Raw genomic sequence first — 16,187 nt, forward strand, 5'->3', positions numbered from 1 at the left:
TATCTCATTGAAATTTACTTAAATGTCCATTGATAACAAGATGAATAAATCAATTTTTAATAGATTAATACAAAGTTAAGTTTGATTTTAGAATTCAAGGTTTTCTTATCTTATTATGCTTATGAAAGTATTTTAGGAAAGGGTCATATCGAGGGGAAGGATTTGGATATTTTTAACTACTCAACGGTGATATATTGTATTCATTTTTTTTTATATTGTATAGATATATATGTATATATGTACATATATGTACATATATATATATATATATATATATATATATATATATATATATATATATATATATATATATATATATATATAATATGTATGCGGAAGTTATCTCCAGACAAATTTCAATTTGAATTTCCCGCCATATCGTAGTTCCACTGGAGGATGCAATTGGCGTTCTTGAAAGCTTTAGGCATCTAGTAAACAGTCAAAGCCTCAAAATGGCTGACATGTTCGTACATGTGCGGAGTACAATCAAAGAACCGCTATTATCGAAGTTGTTCACGATGGGCGTTCGCCCAGGGAAAAAGTTCAATACTTCGGGTAACCCAGATCAACTGTTTACGATATTGTGGTTAAGTATATTGCTTCGGTGAAGTCTGGGGAAGGTTTCGCTAAACCGGCAAGGAAACCTCATTTGAGGAAATCTCAGGCCCTGATTTCAGAACAATTTTGCGAATTTGGAAGAATATCGAATAAAGAATATATATATAATAATATTGTGGTCTAAAAGTGTCATTATGTGAGCGTATTTCCAAAGATGTCCTTAATAAGAATGTTTCTTCCTTTTTTTCAGTTGCCACTGGGATTGTGTTCCTATTGTGCGGAAATCTCATCCATGGTGAGTAACTGATTTTCCTTTACCATTAGCTACATGTATTTTTAGGACGCATTTCAATGTGAATGTTTAACTACGTCTTGATGGTAGGAACATGGGTGCGTTGAAAAGTTCTCATGGAACCCACCATGAAATTTCCTGCTTGTTCATAGGTATTTTCAATCGATAAATTTTTTCTATTTTAAGCTCTTCTAGATACTCTCGTAATTTGAAGCTCTAGTATGGATTAAATATCTTACTTTTAAGAGATTCCTCCTCATAGGGCAGCTGAAACCTGACATCCTTTTTCCCAAGAATTTTAGCGTCACGTACTAGGAATTCCTTGCATTCTATTTGCAACCCTTGGCTTGTTTTTATGCGCAAAGTCTATATGCACGCCCAAATTCAGACTAAAATCGACGATTGGTATTTCAATGCGAAATATCAAATTAACAAAAACACATTGAAAATTCGTTTGTCGAATAAATAATCTGTATTAAAAATTAAGGAAATAGTACGTTTTCACATACGTTCTCCTATTATTTTTGCTTTATTCAATGCAACCAAGCATGATATGATAGTTTGTAAAACAAAATTTGCTCTAATTGGCTGGTTATTTATGTTGAATCTCGTTTATAAATATTGTAAGTTAAAAATCATATTAGAATACCATCAGCATAAATGAGGTGTGTTAAGGCATAGGGAAACTTTTCCTTGGAAACTGCCGGGGACACACAAAATGAAGGTATCCCTGAGTACGTGAATCTTAGAGTCTATAAGGCTTAGCGTGGCTTGAATTACGAAGCTAACCTTTAGTGCTGATTTCTGATCGATAAAACTTGTAACGTGGATTTCCAAGGAAAAATATATATTGATTGATAGCTTTGGTTCGTTTTCAGCCATCGGATCCTGATTTGGCCCTTTTAAAACACGTTGCAGCTGCAGTTGTGATATTTGATGAAGCAGCATTCAAAATCCAAAACTGGCAGCTCCTTGAATTTGCTTGTAGAATGCATTTCTTTCTAACAAAATGAACTTCAACTTGTCGTTATTAATTTAACCAATTGGAGGGCAAACAATGTCTTCACCATAAACAAAACACTACGGCCCATGTGCTTATTTCATAATTTTGTTTTTGAACTCAATATTTAATCTTTACATTCATGCAAATATTTTGCGCATTGGTACAGCCATTGTATGCATTTTATTTTTTCTGGTGGTTCCTCCGAGGTGGTCACGTTGAGCGGATATGAACTGTTCGTACGACATAACATTTTCATAAGCGTACAGTGTGGGGATTGTTGAGGAGGAAATAGCTGGATTATCTGACAAACTATAAAAGTTATCTTCTTATTTATTTCATCCGTTAGACCCTATTGCCCGTACTTTCTTGTTTGTACGAACAGTTTGATATTTGATAACGCGCAATAGGATAACCTGGTATCGATTATAATGATGTGTTTTCATATAAAATCTTCTCGGGAAAATTATTCTGCTGTCAGCGTGGGTGCTCTTGTGGACTAGGCAGTTGGTGGAACTGTAATGAACGGGGTAGGTCCATAAGGTAAGCGGATAGAGGGTGCAGCTCAAACTCTATTTTTGATGGTCTGACCCTAATTTCTACCCCCACTGCAAACACGCCAAAGAACACAGCCACCCGCTGAGGGAAAGCTGGGATGTTAGGAATATATGGAGCTCCATCATCTGGCCTTCCTCTGTGACTCTTCCCCTCATTGTTTCATGCATTTATATATATATGCTTTAAATAAACTTTGGCCAGACTTTCCCTACTCGATTTCCGACAGTTACTTTCTTTTCTAATTATCTTGAAGTTGTATCGAAATTCAGCTAAGGCTTTCTCCATTAGAAGTTGGGCAAAGTCGCTATTTTATTCGAATATTGATGTCTGCGTATTTTTTTCCATTACCCTAGGGTAATGATGCAAGCGGAAAGAAAAAGTGTTTTTCTCACAGCCCTTTGAAGTAACATTTTTAAAATTAATGCTATATTATTATCATTTTTAATTAGAGTAAATATAAATTTTATAAAACTTTACAGGGTATTCATTGGAGAATACTTTTCTCGCTTCCTTTTTAGACTTAAAATGAGGAAGTCAGTAAGTTATCAAACCAAAATTGGCCTAAAGTAATGTTAACCCAATTGAAGAATGACAGAACCTTGTAGGCATACCTACCGCAATTTAATTAGTGGCTGAGTATTTTTAAACTTCATTCAGTTCTTTCTAGCCAGAAAATAATGACTCACAAAAATACCTTAAGCCGATTAGACTGGACCACTACATATCGTGCGAGTAGATTGAATTAATAAAATAGTCTTACTGAGTATACCTCCCCAAATTCCTTAGTGAAATCATTGAAGAAGCAAATTACGTATATAGAATGTTTATATTAGTTCATTATTAAAATTTTACAAAATATCGTCACCATATTTCGCGAAATACCTATTTTATCATATTACAAAGTTTACCCTAAACGAAAAATTAACCTGAAAGGAACGCGTCACATTTTGCATCTATAAAGCTCCTCAAAGGAAGAATCAATATGGGCGATCGAGGGATTTACCCTTTGCCAGAACTCCTGTAAATGGCTCCGGTGTCAGGTCAACTAAAAGTATATGCCTTCCTAAATTCCATAAAAATTCCCATACTCCCACGAGTTCCCACGCTCTTAAGGAGATGGAATGGGAAATCCACGTTCCGAATTGGGATGAAATTCTCGCTGGCGCAGCGTGATATCACACGTCCTGGATCCCCGAAGAGTTAAGGATTCGGAAAACCTCCATGTCTCTACTTCGGCCATCCGACCTTTGCGCTAAGGAATTTCAAAGTTCTGCCGCGGGGAAACCACGGCACAGTGACTGCGGCGCTTTACAAGCTGTTCCAATAACGATCGTTTTGCTATGTGCATAGTTTTCTGCGTTCATTTATGTTTGGTGTTTTCCTGTACCTGAATAGGTGATACAGCTAATATTAGGGCGGTCCTGTCTTGTTAGCATGTGACCTTTAGGTCAGGATAGAGATCCAATTTGGTTCTTGCTGATAATTTCGAGTAAAAATTCTCCAGAAATCCATTTGATCAAAATCGATATTTGTTACTTTTCTCATGTTATCGTCATCCATTAGGTGATGAACATTTTGAATGCTCTGATATTTTTGGAAACCTAAGAGTTGGTCACTTTTTCTCACAAATTTAACGGTTAGCAAAACACGATTTTTCGAAGCAGAGACATTCTTGGGAAATATGTTCGTCAAAATAACGAGGGAACCTGGAACTTCCCGTTTTACATTAACTTTGCTTTGGGTCTGTTTGGTAGACAGACGCCGGTGGAGAGAGTCGAGAATATTCTTGTACCAAAAGGGGTCATCCGCGTTTCTGAACACACCATTCCAAGTACGCAGTGAGAGCCATCGGACTTCTTAATAAAATCAGAGCGAGTGATCAGCACATAAAAGAGTTTTTCCCTACCATAATCAAGAAAAGTGAAGGATTTTTATTTTTAGATTTGAAAATTTGGATGGCGGAGCGGTACCGCGCGAATGGAGATCACCCCGGAGAATCGGAGGGGGTCCTTTTTAGTCCGGGTGAAGCCCGTATTAAAATTCGCTCCAACCTGGTACCGACGGTATTAAGTAGGACTATCAAATGCTCCTTTATTCCTAGTTATCCTGCAATCCTTTTAAAGATCCGTGCAGAATATTTTCGGATCATCATCATCACCATAGTCTCCACACCGACGACCCAGTGGCCCTCCTCCATCCCTTCCCCCCTGCGCCACCCTCCCCCCCCCACCGACCCCACGCCCCTGCTCGCTCACCCCTCCCATTCAATTTTGGCAGACGATTTCAAGTAGCCCCACCTCCGCCGGACTATGCAAATGTGAATAGCATTCGGGATCCTCACTTCTTCGAGTGGGGGGATGGCGCTCGGCTCGCAGAAATGAGGAGAAAATCTCAGAAATTCCGCTCTGCCGGAGTTCTATTGCGCGTTAAGAGTGTTTTCCGAACCTCGAATTTTATTCCTTCCTCCTCTTCTTCCGGGTCTCTGGACGCCTTTTCGGAGCCCCTTGAAGGATCCTTCCATATCGTCCATTAAACCCTCTCTCTCTCTCTCTCTCTCTCTCTCTCTCTTTCTTTCCCCTTTCCCCCACCCTCACGACTCCTGGGATGCTTTCGTGCCGTCAGCTCCTTTCCATTATGCATTTCGACGCAAGGGGAGTAGGGAGGATATAAATCTCGGATTGAAGGTGATGCAGTAGGATATACGATGTGATAGATATTTATAGATTCCCGAAAAGTCCTCTTTGCATTATTTCATTTTCAATCATTAATGTCGGGTAAAATTTTAATTTATTTTGGAATCATCCAAATAGGCATAGAGTGAAAAATCTATTATGGAATAGTTATCATTGAAAAATAAAATCTTTAGCCTAGATTCAAAGAATTTCCTCCTCTAAGTCTCTGAGTAGACTCTTGGAACGCTTAAGGGGAGAATGGTAGAAGAAATGTGTTGGTATAACGTTTGATTTTAGAATCAAATCCTTTTATCATTCCGAAAAAACTCCTTTTAGGAAAATCCATAGTTCCAATTAGCATATAAAGGATAAGTCTTACACTGCAACTGTTCACATTCCATGCTTTTGGTCCTTTTTATGGGTGAGAATGCTGATATTGGAATTAGCCAAGTGGTGCAGTTAACGTCATAAGTTTCAGATTGCAAATCCGCAGAGAATAAAAGTGAAAACCAGTGCTATCGATATCATTTTTAACAGCGATCAATATTACTGGCGCAAATTTTATTTATTAAAAATATTTCAAGGCAAAGAAGTTTTTGTTTAATTTTTAAAATGGCACTCGGTGATCGTATCAGTGTGGGTTCTAAAATTTCAACATCATAACCTTGAAATGTATAATGTCGTTTTTTAGATGGAATAACATTCATTTATAGTTAACATGCAATGCCATTCCTCATTGAAAAAAGTATTTATGTACGTTGGATGAGTTTCATGACGGGATGAAAGGGTTCTCAAGATTAAAATGAAAGAAAATTATACTGACGAGAGACAGCTCTTTCAGGAATATTATCGAAAACACTCTTGATAAAAGAATTTTCAGCAAATCAAGGGGACGAATTTTAAGCTGACCAATGAATGCAAAAACATTTGCAAATTCTTGACTCGGATGTCCGCTGCATTTCGTGATCATTGTCATCTCGAGTTGTCACCCTCTTGCATATTCATGTGGGTACCACGCACATCTCCCCGACAGCACCACCTCGCGGAGACCTGAGTGGAGCCTTCAGGGTGGCAGGGAAAACACGAGACGGAGCGAAATGCTTAGCGACGGGCAGAGAGGAAACCGCAATGAAGGATGCGAAGAAGGGCATTGAGAGCTGCTCTAAAGAAGCAACTCTATTTTAAACGTTTTAAACATTTCTGAACACCCATCTTATGTAAACCTCACGACCTGCCGTATTTTTTCCTGTGATTCCGAGTATGTCCCGCGAATTCAGGATCCGTTCCCTTGGGATTTTGATCTTGGTTTTGCAGTTTGGCTGGATTTATCAACGGACAGAACTTCGAATATTACGGATTCAGTAAAAAATAGAAAACGATCGGCAATTCAATTTAAAATAAATCGGACTTTACGCGCTGTTCGAGTCGTGGGAGGGATATCGGTGGAAGTGGGGAAGGAAATCTCCTTTTTTTATGTGGCTGAAAAATTCTATTTCCGTCTTCATCGTCATTAGTCATTGTTCGTAAAATTGTTTTGAGCCAATTCTTTTATCAAATTTCTTATATGATGACCAATTTATGTGTTCATATGTCTTTGCTTGAATGTCCTTCATAAAGTGTTCACCGAATCCATCGCCTACATCAGTAACTTGACACGTCCTGCGATTGTCTTTCGTTGAGTTAAATGCCGCAAAATATGATCTCCGTATTTTCATTGTATTCTGAATGCTTCTTAGTGTTCCCACTCTCGTTTAACTTCTTAGTTGTCCTCTGGAAACTTGGTTTTCTTCGTCACTGTTTACTTTAAGCGACAATGTCAATCGCTCGAAATATTTTATTCTATTTTTATGCCTTCATTCATGCCTATATGGTACCCTAAAGAATTAGGCCGTATATTGTATGCATTTAAGTTTTATGTTAATACCTAGGCTTACATTATGCATAGCTTTTAGATGTATCTTCCTCAAAAAATTGTGAGATATTCAATGCTTTCAAATGTTCACTCTGCGCTTATACAGATAGAAGGACTAAAGAGAAGAAATGGGCGAGTTCATTCTTCTCTTCTGAGTTAAAGTGTCCGGTTTTATATTTTTATTTCCTTATACCTCTCCAGCGGAGATCTAATTTTTCATCTGTCACAAAGTAGATGCCATCCTAGTTACCATTTCATGATTGACGTAGTAAGCCGATCCATTTTTATATCAAGTCCATACCTTATGCAAATAGTATGACTATCTAGAAGGACTCCTGCCTTAATACATTTTATATATATATATATACATACATATATACATACATACATACATACATATATATATATATATATATATATATATATATTTATATATATATATATATACATACATATACATATATATATATATATATATATATATATATATATATATATATATATATATATATATATATATATATATATATATATTTATATATACATATATATACATATATATACATACATATACATATATATATATATATATATATATATATATATAATACATATTCCCTCCATTTGGGCGTCGCAAATGGCATGTGCCTAAAAGTGCACGCTATTGTTGAAGGTGGTAAGAAATGTTGGTTGAAAATCTCCAAACTGATGCTGATATAGTGAGATAAGCTTAAATACGTTAAAGTATTAATTTTTTATCCTACAATTGAAACAAATGAAATCAGTACGGATAAATTTCTCTCGGAAATATGGTGACAATATTCTATTTTGATGGACATCTCCCGCCATCCCCCTTTGTCCTCAGAATGGGAAGTGCCTCGGGGAGGAAGAGTGGTTGTAGGGAAAGCCTTTCGGGAATTATGACGTCGGGGCGTCTTTGGGATCGGAAAAAGGGTTCGAGTGATGAAGAGGGGATCGCTCTTCAGAATCAAGATTGTAACCGTTGGAAGGAGGAGGGAAGGACGGGTGCGAGGTGGAGGACGAGTTAAAGACGGCGCCCCGAATCGGGAGTACTGGGATCTCACGGGAGGGAATGAGAGGAAAAGGAAATATGACGCGATAAGAAACTGACAAACTTGATCCCCATTCATGAGATTCCTCGTACACTTATCGACGAATTTTATTCTTCCCATGTTCGAATATGATTTATGGAATAAAAGAGGTTCTACAACACACTTAACATCGCAGCCCTTCGGAAAGTGGAAGAATATACATGAATCAGTACTTCATAAGCTACGATGAACGTTTGAAGTTCCATTTGATAAGATATTTTCCGTTAGATACTATAAGTGTAAGAAAAGGGGCGAAGGAATGGCTTCGTGGCGTAAAAAATAATGTTTAGCTTGAAATAAAATGATGTAATTTGTCGAGTATTCTTTTGCTATATTTGAGAAATGAACAAGTTTTGATGAACGAGCGAAATTATTAGTGTATATTTTTTATGAATATCATGTTTTGTAGAATCTTGACGGGAGCTGAAGAATTCCTTCAACTTTTGGCCCTATAATGATAAAATTTTTCTCTCAACCACTTTCAAAAACTGCTACGCTCAATGCTAAGCACCAGATAGGAAGTCAATTCTGTTTTTTCGGTTAATACATCTTAAGATAAAGCTTCTTAAGATGAGTCCATTAGATTAGTGGAAAGCAGTGTACTTTCTAGCTGTACTTTCTAATTCGCTGACTTCACTAGTCGATAGGTGCTACGCTCAATGCTAAGCACCAGATAGGAAGTTAATTCTGTTTTTTTACATTTTTTTGCATTTTTTGACAATTTTTCCTAAATTTCAACCGAGAGTCATCGTGATCTTTTAATACAGTATTTGAATCTTCCAACGTAATTTAGCCTGAGAGAAACGAAAAATAGTTAGACATCATACGTTTGAATGACTTCACGGGTGTATAGGAAATTCATTTTTAAGCTGATTTGGTTTGCATATCCTCTCCCCTTAATACCCTATCGCGCATTCTCGAAGAAAATAGACCGAATTGTATAGTAGAAATGGCAATATACGAGATTTATGAAAATATCCCCTAATATAATAGATTCAATTTAAATTAAATAACTACTCTATTTCAATCAATTAAAAAATAATGAATTGGTGCAACTGACACCAACCCGGACGACAATTTATATTTATTATTCTCATTTTGACCCGAATCGGTGGCCACCGCTTTTTCGTCGAAATCAAAACTTTGTAAATTGGTCAATTGGTGAATTCCAAAGAAACTGCGGGAGATGCCGCAACAGTAACTTTTAACGGAGTCATCCGCTAATGTGCATTTTAATGCAACAATTTCAGAGCGTAAAAATCATTCGCCTTGACTGGGACTCGAACCCAGATCCCTCAATATCCGGTCGAGTGCTTTAGCCACTTAAGCTACCGAGGACGCCTCGGTAGCTTAAGTGGCTAAAGCACTCGACCGGATATTGAGGGATCTGGGTTCGAGTCCCAGTCAAGGCGAATGATTTTTACGCTCTGAAATTGTTGCATTCAATTGGTGAATACTGTGTAAGTTATTTTATGGAAATGAAATACGTAGTATCCACTGCCATAATATCGTTAATATATTTGAAAAACGTTTATCGATAAAACTGTGTAATAAAGTTTGTTTATAGAATGGGATTAGAAGGATATATTTAAACCAACGTTTCAATTGAACGCAACATTCTTGATGGAATGCACCCAATGAGTTTTTACCAAATTTTAATTGAGACTCTTTGCGATGTCTAATAATGCGACCATTTTTTCTTCGTTCCCCCATGTCTGTCTCCTACTCCTTAAAATATTTTTAGCCTCCATCAACATGATACTTAAAAATGATATTAATAGTGCATGGTTATAATCTAATGATGAAACAATTTCAAAACAGATGTGAGCAACGCGCAGTTTTGTAGATGACATTTCAAAATGTTTAGGGACCTGAGAAGTCCTTTAAACAAATGCGAGAAGCTTCACCGTGGGAAAATCATTCGCCTGGATAAATTTGAACACGGGCCTGTTAATTTCCATCCAGTTGCTTTAGTCTGATAACCTACCAACCATTTTATCTCTCACACCTTGACTTTTTGAAGAGCATCACGCAATTTCTTTGAACCTCCATAAAACACCACATGTGTAAGACTGAGTACTCCAAGGATCTATGAAAATGCTAAAGGAAAAAACTAAACAGTGTAGGAGAGAAACTAAATAAAGGCATTGCACCATCACGAGAGAAATAAGAGGGAGTGGAATTATTTTCCTGCATTGGAAATAGCTTAACATGGCAAAGAACCAAGTTCAACGGGGACCAAGAAAAGGTCCAGCTAGCAAGAAAAGATCTAGCGAGCAAGAGAAGACTGTACTATAGTCTAGACTATAGAAATTGTTCAGTGAGAAAAGGGGAGCATTATGTTCAAAAAAGTAAACGGTTACAACCGCCGAAACATTCCATAAAATTCTTTTATGGAGCATGGAGTTTTATGGATCCAAGACGTGCGTCATTGGAAAAGCAAAGAAAGAATTCAAGCCTTGAAAACCAGGTGTTGGAGTAGAATTCAAAAAATAAATAATAATAAATAAAAGTCCTCTTTCTTTGGCCGAGGTTACTGCTGACATTATTCTTTCTTCCAAAATCATAACCCAGAATATGGCAAGATAAACTGGAAATGAAATCGAAGAGAAAAACGGAGGAATAAAATGTGGAACGAGGAAGCCCAGAAGTGAATAGCCATATGGAGGATTATAACTGGTTAAAGAAACAGGATCATTTATAAAAACTCTGTAGCCAAACCAAATTATTTCAGCAGGCAGGTTTGACTAGGATTTCAGCAGGCAGGTTTCTCCTGAAATTAATGTCAATAAGTCGATTACAACTCAAACATTAAATTTTTCGTTACAAGTGTTTAAAAATCTTCAAAATAGCCTCCTTTTGCGTCGATACATTGGCTCCATCGGGACTCCAAGCTCTCAAATGCGTTGCGGTAGGCCTCCTTCGGAATTTCCTGTAATGCCGCGGTGCAGGCTCCTTTGATCCCGTCCATTGTCCCGAAATGCTTGTCTTCCAGGGCTGTTTTGGGGCGTGGAAATAAAAATAATTCGGGGGTGCCACGTCCGGATGAAAAGATGAAAAAACAACTCTAACAAACAGAACCATGCCCTCTCTCCGGATGCTCGGAGAACACCGAGTGACAGAACGCTGCTTGGCTGGGTTCCCTCACTCGTGGTCCGACGTACGGTTGTGTCACAATTAAATCACTGTCATTACTTTAAGGACATGCCTCGTAGATGTTGGGCCGCCAAATTTTCATCAGGCCATGATATAATGAAGAAAATCGTTTAATTGATGGTGAATATAGGGTCAATCTATTCAGAATAGGGAGGAAGCAGCAATAGGCTCAAAGACCATGCCTTATAGCAGTTTCGACCACCACCATTTATTCGGGGTATTACACCATTAGTACGGACGCTCTTTGCGTGATTTCTGGCTAGCCGCCACTAAAAGAAATCGTTCAGAAAAAAATCATCATAGGAAAAATCCAGGAAGGACCAAGGTCAAATATTACAATGATCAATTTGAAAATGGTAACATAATTAGGAAAAAATAAATTAAAAATAGGCTGACACCAAACCATACTTCAATAGCAAAAAGACTGGCACGGCAGACACAAAGATCAACTTAGAAGTTACATCTTCCCGGACATTAACTAAAGACCTCAGTGAACCTTTTGACTTTCGCAGTCAATGACACAAATTCTTGCCTGAAATATCCGGGCACGGATATTTTAAAAAATATGTACAAAAAATCAAGAAAATAGCGAATAATCTCTGTGACATATGCTCGATCGCAGACTCAGCAAATCATAGATTAGAGAAATGTGTAAAGTATTAAATATGAAGGCACGACATCTGGCTCCGCATGCCAAAGAAAATGGAAGCGATGCGGGATATCGTCCTGTTTTGCTTAGTGTACGAATCGAAAACCTTTGTATAAGTTTGTAAACTCTAGTGTTATCATAAAATAATATATTTATTTCCTAGACTAATTATTATCCCTAACTGTACTCAATTTGGGTTCTATGTTTTTTTGTAATGCAATACTATTATGCCATCTTGTTTGATATTTCTTTTTCTCGATTTTTGTAATTGATGTTAAACAGGCACATTCCTATATACGATAGTATAGTACTTCTTTTGCCTGACTGCTAAACTTTGTTCAGTAACTTTGTAACCATTATATTTACCATAAGATTTTATGTGTAGCTATTTGTCTAATGTTAATCAAATGGAAATGTATGAAATTGAAATTGATATGTGTAAATAGGTTATATCAGAATACTAAAAGGGGATTAAGCGATAGCGGAACCCCCTCAATATATCATGTTTTTCTAAGTCACCGAATATTTGCTCCTGCAATAAAAAAAGGAAAGGTCTGATTGGGGAATCTCTTTCTCCACCTTTCCTTATTATTATTAATTGACGGTGATTAACGACTAACGCGCTATAAAATACCAACTGGTCAGCAAATAGGGAAAGAGAAAACATTACCGATGGTGCAGCCGCCATTTTGATGGTCAAAAATAAAAGCGAATATCGGAGAAAAATAATTTTGTTTTTGGAATACGATATCGAACAGTTGCGATGTCGTTTCTTTTTTTTACGAAATCGGTATGCATGATTTCGGATCGGGGCGCGGGTAAAAAAGAATGCGTGCTCCATCCTGCGCCATTCGCTCGCCATTTAGCTCTTCCCTACGTCATTTTGAGTCTTTCGTCGCGGAGTCCCAAGTCGGAGTTCCGAATCGGAGCTGGCGGTGGTGCTCGTGTCGTAGAGTGGGAAGGGTAAGAGAAAGAAGGGCAAGGACGAGGGTGGCTTATGGGGTGGGGGGGAAGGGAAATGTTTTCTCCGCACATGGGGCTCCGTCCGTCGAGAGGGAAATGATAGTGTTTTGGCGACCGCCGTCGATGGAGTGCGAGGAAGGTTTTTGGGAGGGGGGGGGGAGGGAAGAAGGAGAGAAATGGGGGGAGAGAGAGAGTGAGGTCATATTTTATATTTTTTTCCTTCCCGCAGAGGAGCGATGGGATATTTATTCTCATCGGGAGGTTGGGTGCCAAAATCTTTCCTCCGGTTCCTTTCTGCTTGCGCCTGCGTAAGAAATACGTCGAAAAGATCTCGATGGGCTACGATGTTCTCTCCCCCACCTACAAGCTCTTCCCTCGTCCCACAAGATTCCTTTCGCCAGGGGTCCATCAATCCTTGCGGGTGAAATTTTATTTGACCGCGGATTATTTTTTTTTCTAACGGGCGTCGAGAGGAATTTCACGGAATGGGGGGATGTTGAAGAAGAAGGGAAAGACGGGGGCAAAGGGGTGAGATTGTAAGAGAGAGAGAAGGTATGTGGGAATGAATTCGCTAAGCTAAGGGATCGCATTTGGTCCCGAAGTGTAGACAATGCAATGCAATAGTAAGAAATGGAAATATGTAACTTCATTCGGTTTGCATCTTAAATGAAAATATACTATCACCTCATCTCGTATCGGGGGACCGTGCAGATTCGTATTCATATTGAATTACCGTTTTAAATCAAAAAGGAAGTGTGTATGAGTCTGTGGAAGATAAAGGGGCAAGATAATGTAAATATATGTGTATGATAATATGGTTAAATCAGATAACATATTGATACTGAAAAAATCAATTTGAAATGGCATTTGTTCGATGTTTGTGTCGTAATGGATAAATGTATAGATAGGTGGAGTAGGCAACTGAAATGTTACGAAAAGCAGTACCATAGGAATTTAATTTTTCATTAGCAGTAAATGTTTAACTTTAGCCACATAACTACGTATATAAAATGCCAATAGATATTAGGTTAATCGGACGATTTTTTATCAAATTTAGTTTCTTTAATACGCAGATAGACAGGTATGTTACAAGGGTAGGGACGCAGTTTACATGCATTCATAGAAAATGCTTTTGATGTGAAGTAAGGTGAAATGAGTCATTTGCATAGAAGATAAAGTGCATGTGTATGGATGACGAAGACTGTTGATGTTGAAAAAGGTGAGGAAATTGGTTATCTATACAGTGCAAATGAATTAATAGAGTATCAGTCATTTTAAATCAAAGGAGTAAGAAAAGAGAAATTTTCGCATATTAATTATTTAGCAAAGAAATCAAATGCTCTTACAAGAAATTAAATATTCTCTCGTATTCTCAAATAAATTTATCGAAGAAAAGATCCTTTATTTTTGTTTTATATTTCTAAAGCGCCAACATGTTTCGTTATCAGTTAATGCACATGCTGGACATTGACAATTATAGTTTCTAGTTATTTCCAAATAATGGGGAACGAACTATTATTGGTTTTAATCTTAAGATTACAGGGAAGGCGCATCAGGCACAGACTAATGGCACCAATGTAACCTGCTTGCTGAGTGATTGTGGAAATCTCTCCCATCAATTGACTTGCTACAATCGGTGAACTTTAGGTGAGGGGCAATTCTAGCTCTTATTAGTGCTCAATTGGTGTTCTTTCATGGATAACAAACTCTGAAATTTGCAATTGAAGTCGTTCAGTTCAAGGTCATTTTCAAACTCACAGTGAAATACTGTGCTCTTTGATGAAAGGCGCTAAAATCCAATAGTGCCATCTAATAGTCATTGTACGTATGCATAAGTTTTCATTTTCCGGGTAGGTTCCTATGAATCTGATTGAAACACCGTATCTCATAGCCATCTAAGTCTTGGGCTTTGGGTAAAAATAGCCAAAATATACTCTCCTACATTCGGTCTATTTTTTATTTAAACTTCTTGGATGTTTCCAAGTTATCACTTGAGCTCCCGGCTGTATTTATTTGGTAATGTGCGTAAGTTGATATCCCAGAACCTAAAGTTCTTTCTTCACTTTTATATAAACTTTTAACAGCATATATCTTCATTCTGATTTTGGATTTTAATTAGCAGTAATGTCATGTAATATCTTTTAACTTTGAAAGTTTAACAAACGCAATTTAACCTAATCTGATCCCTGTCTTTATTATTCATTTTTTGCAATAACTCCTATGCTTCCATCATCATGGTAAAATATCCGAAATGTATTTTAATTGACTGTAATCACGTTTTGACTGTGATTGCTTCCATGACGAAGTCAAGAGTGGGCTAAATCTTTCCTATATCACTAACATAATTGTTGCTTATCACTTTTGCGTGAAGACAGTTTTTTCATCGGTGGATAAGGAACAACTACCATATTTGTAATGAGAGCCATTTTGAAATAAAGTATTATTTCCAAAGGGCTCTCTACGATGATGGCATGAGCATTTTATTTTCATGTTTTTGTTACATTCCAATGTACTTTAAAACAATCGTGCACTCATATTTCGGGGAATATTTTGGCATGTACTCCCCTTCAATCGGTTCATTTGTAAACACCAGTGGAATGAATTTTCATGAATATGAACACTCTTTGTTAATGCCTATTCCTTAAGGACTAAGTGAGTACACAGGAAGAGTCAGTCAAGTGCATGAGGTATGTTAGGGAGATAATAAGATATGTGATACTTATCGCCGTTTTCTTAAACTTTCTTGTGTACGAGAGATATCGGAAAAGGAAATACTTTATTTTATATATTTTATAATGCACGACCTAGGTTTCGACTTAAAAAGTGAATAATAAAATATATCTGTTTCTGAGCAAAGTATTTCCTTTTCCGATATGAATCGCTTCCACAAAGTGACTTCTCAAACCATTCATGCCCCACGATTTGTTTTGCCGTGATTTCATCAAACTCCAGCAGCTATTTTTTACCTTGGGTTAATTTTCAAAATTTTTTGTGTTTTCTATCCTTCATCCTAACCTAGAGAAAAAATTGGTTCATAAGAACACGTTCTTGAAAATACCCTTTTATTGAGTTAATATTTAGGACTATTAAATTTTTGATTAGAATGTCTTGTAGGATACCAATTAGAAAATAATCCTATTTAATCGCGAAATGCTTCCTGTATCTTGGGCATTATGACTGTCGAATAAAATAACACGAGAACGGACACGGACTGAAACACGAAATGACACCAGCCGTATAAGATTTAAAATAAACCATGGATCTTAGGAAAAATAGATAATAGATTCTGGAGTTGAACAGTTTTGTGTAGCCTGC

The 16,187-nt window shown here is 37.2% G+C and overlaps 1 long non-coding RNA gene across 1 annotated transcript in view; it reads left to right on the forward strand.

Annotated features, from left to right (window-relative positions):
- The first annotated feature begins 807 nt into the window (after window positions 1-807).
- Window positions 808-16,187, forward strand: part of LOC139694249 (uncharacterized) — a 192,359-nt gene continuing 176,979 nt past the window's right edge. The window contains exon 1 of the long non-coding RNA XR_011702107.1: window positions 808-853. This is a non-coding gene — a long non-coding RNA (uncharacterized lncRNA). The remainder of the gene's footprint in view (window positions 854-16,187) is intronic.

This window comes from Hetaerina americana, unplaced genomic scaffold (assembly GCF_022747635.1).
Source record: "Hetaerina americana unplaced genomic scaffold, ioHetAmer1.1.p SCAF_5, whole genome shotgun sequence".
NCBI classification, from domain to species: Eukaryota; Metazoa; Arthropoda; class Insecta; order Odonata; family Calopterygidae; genus Hetaerina; species Hetaerina americana.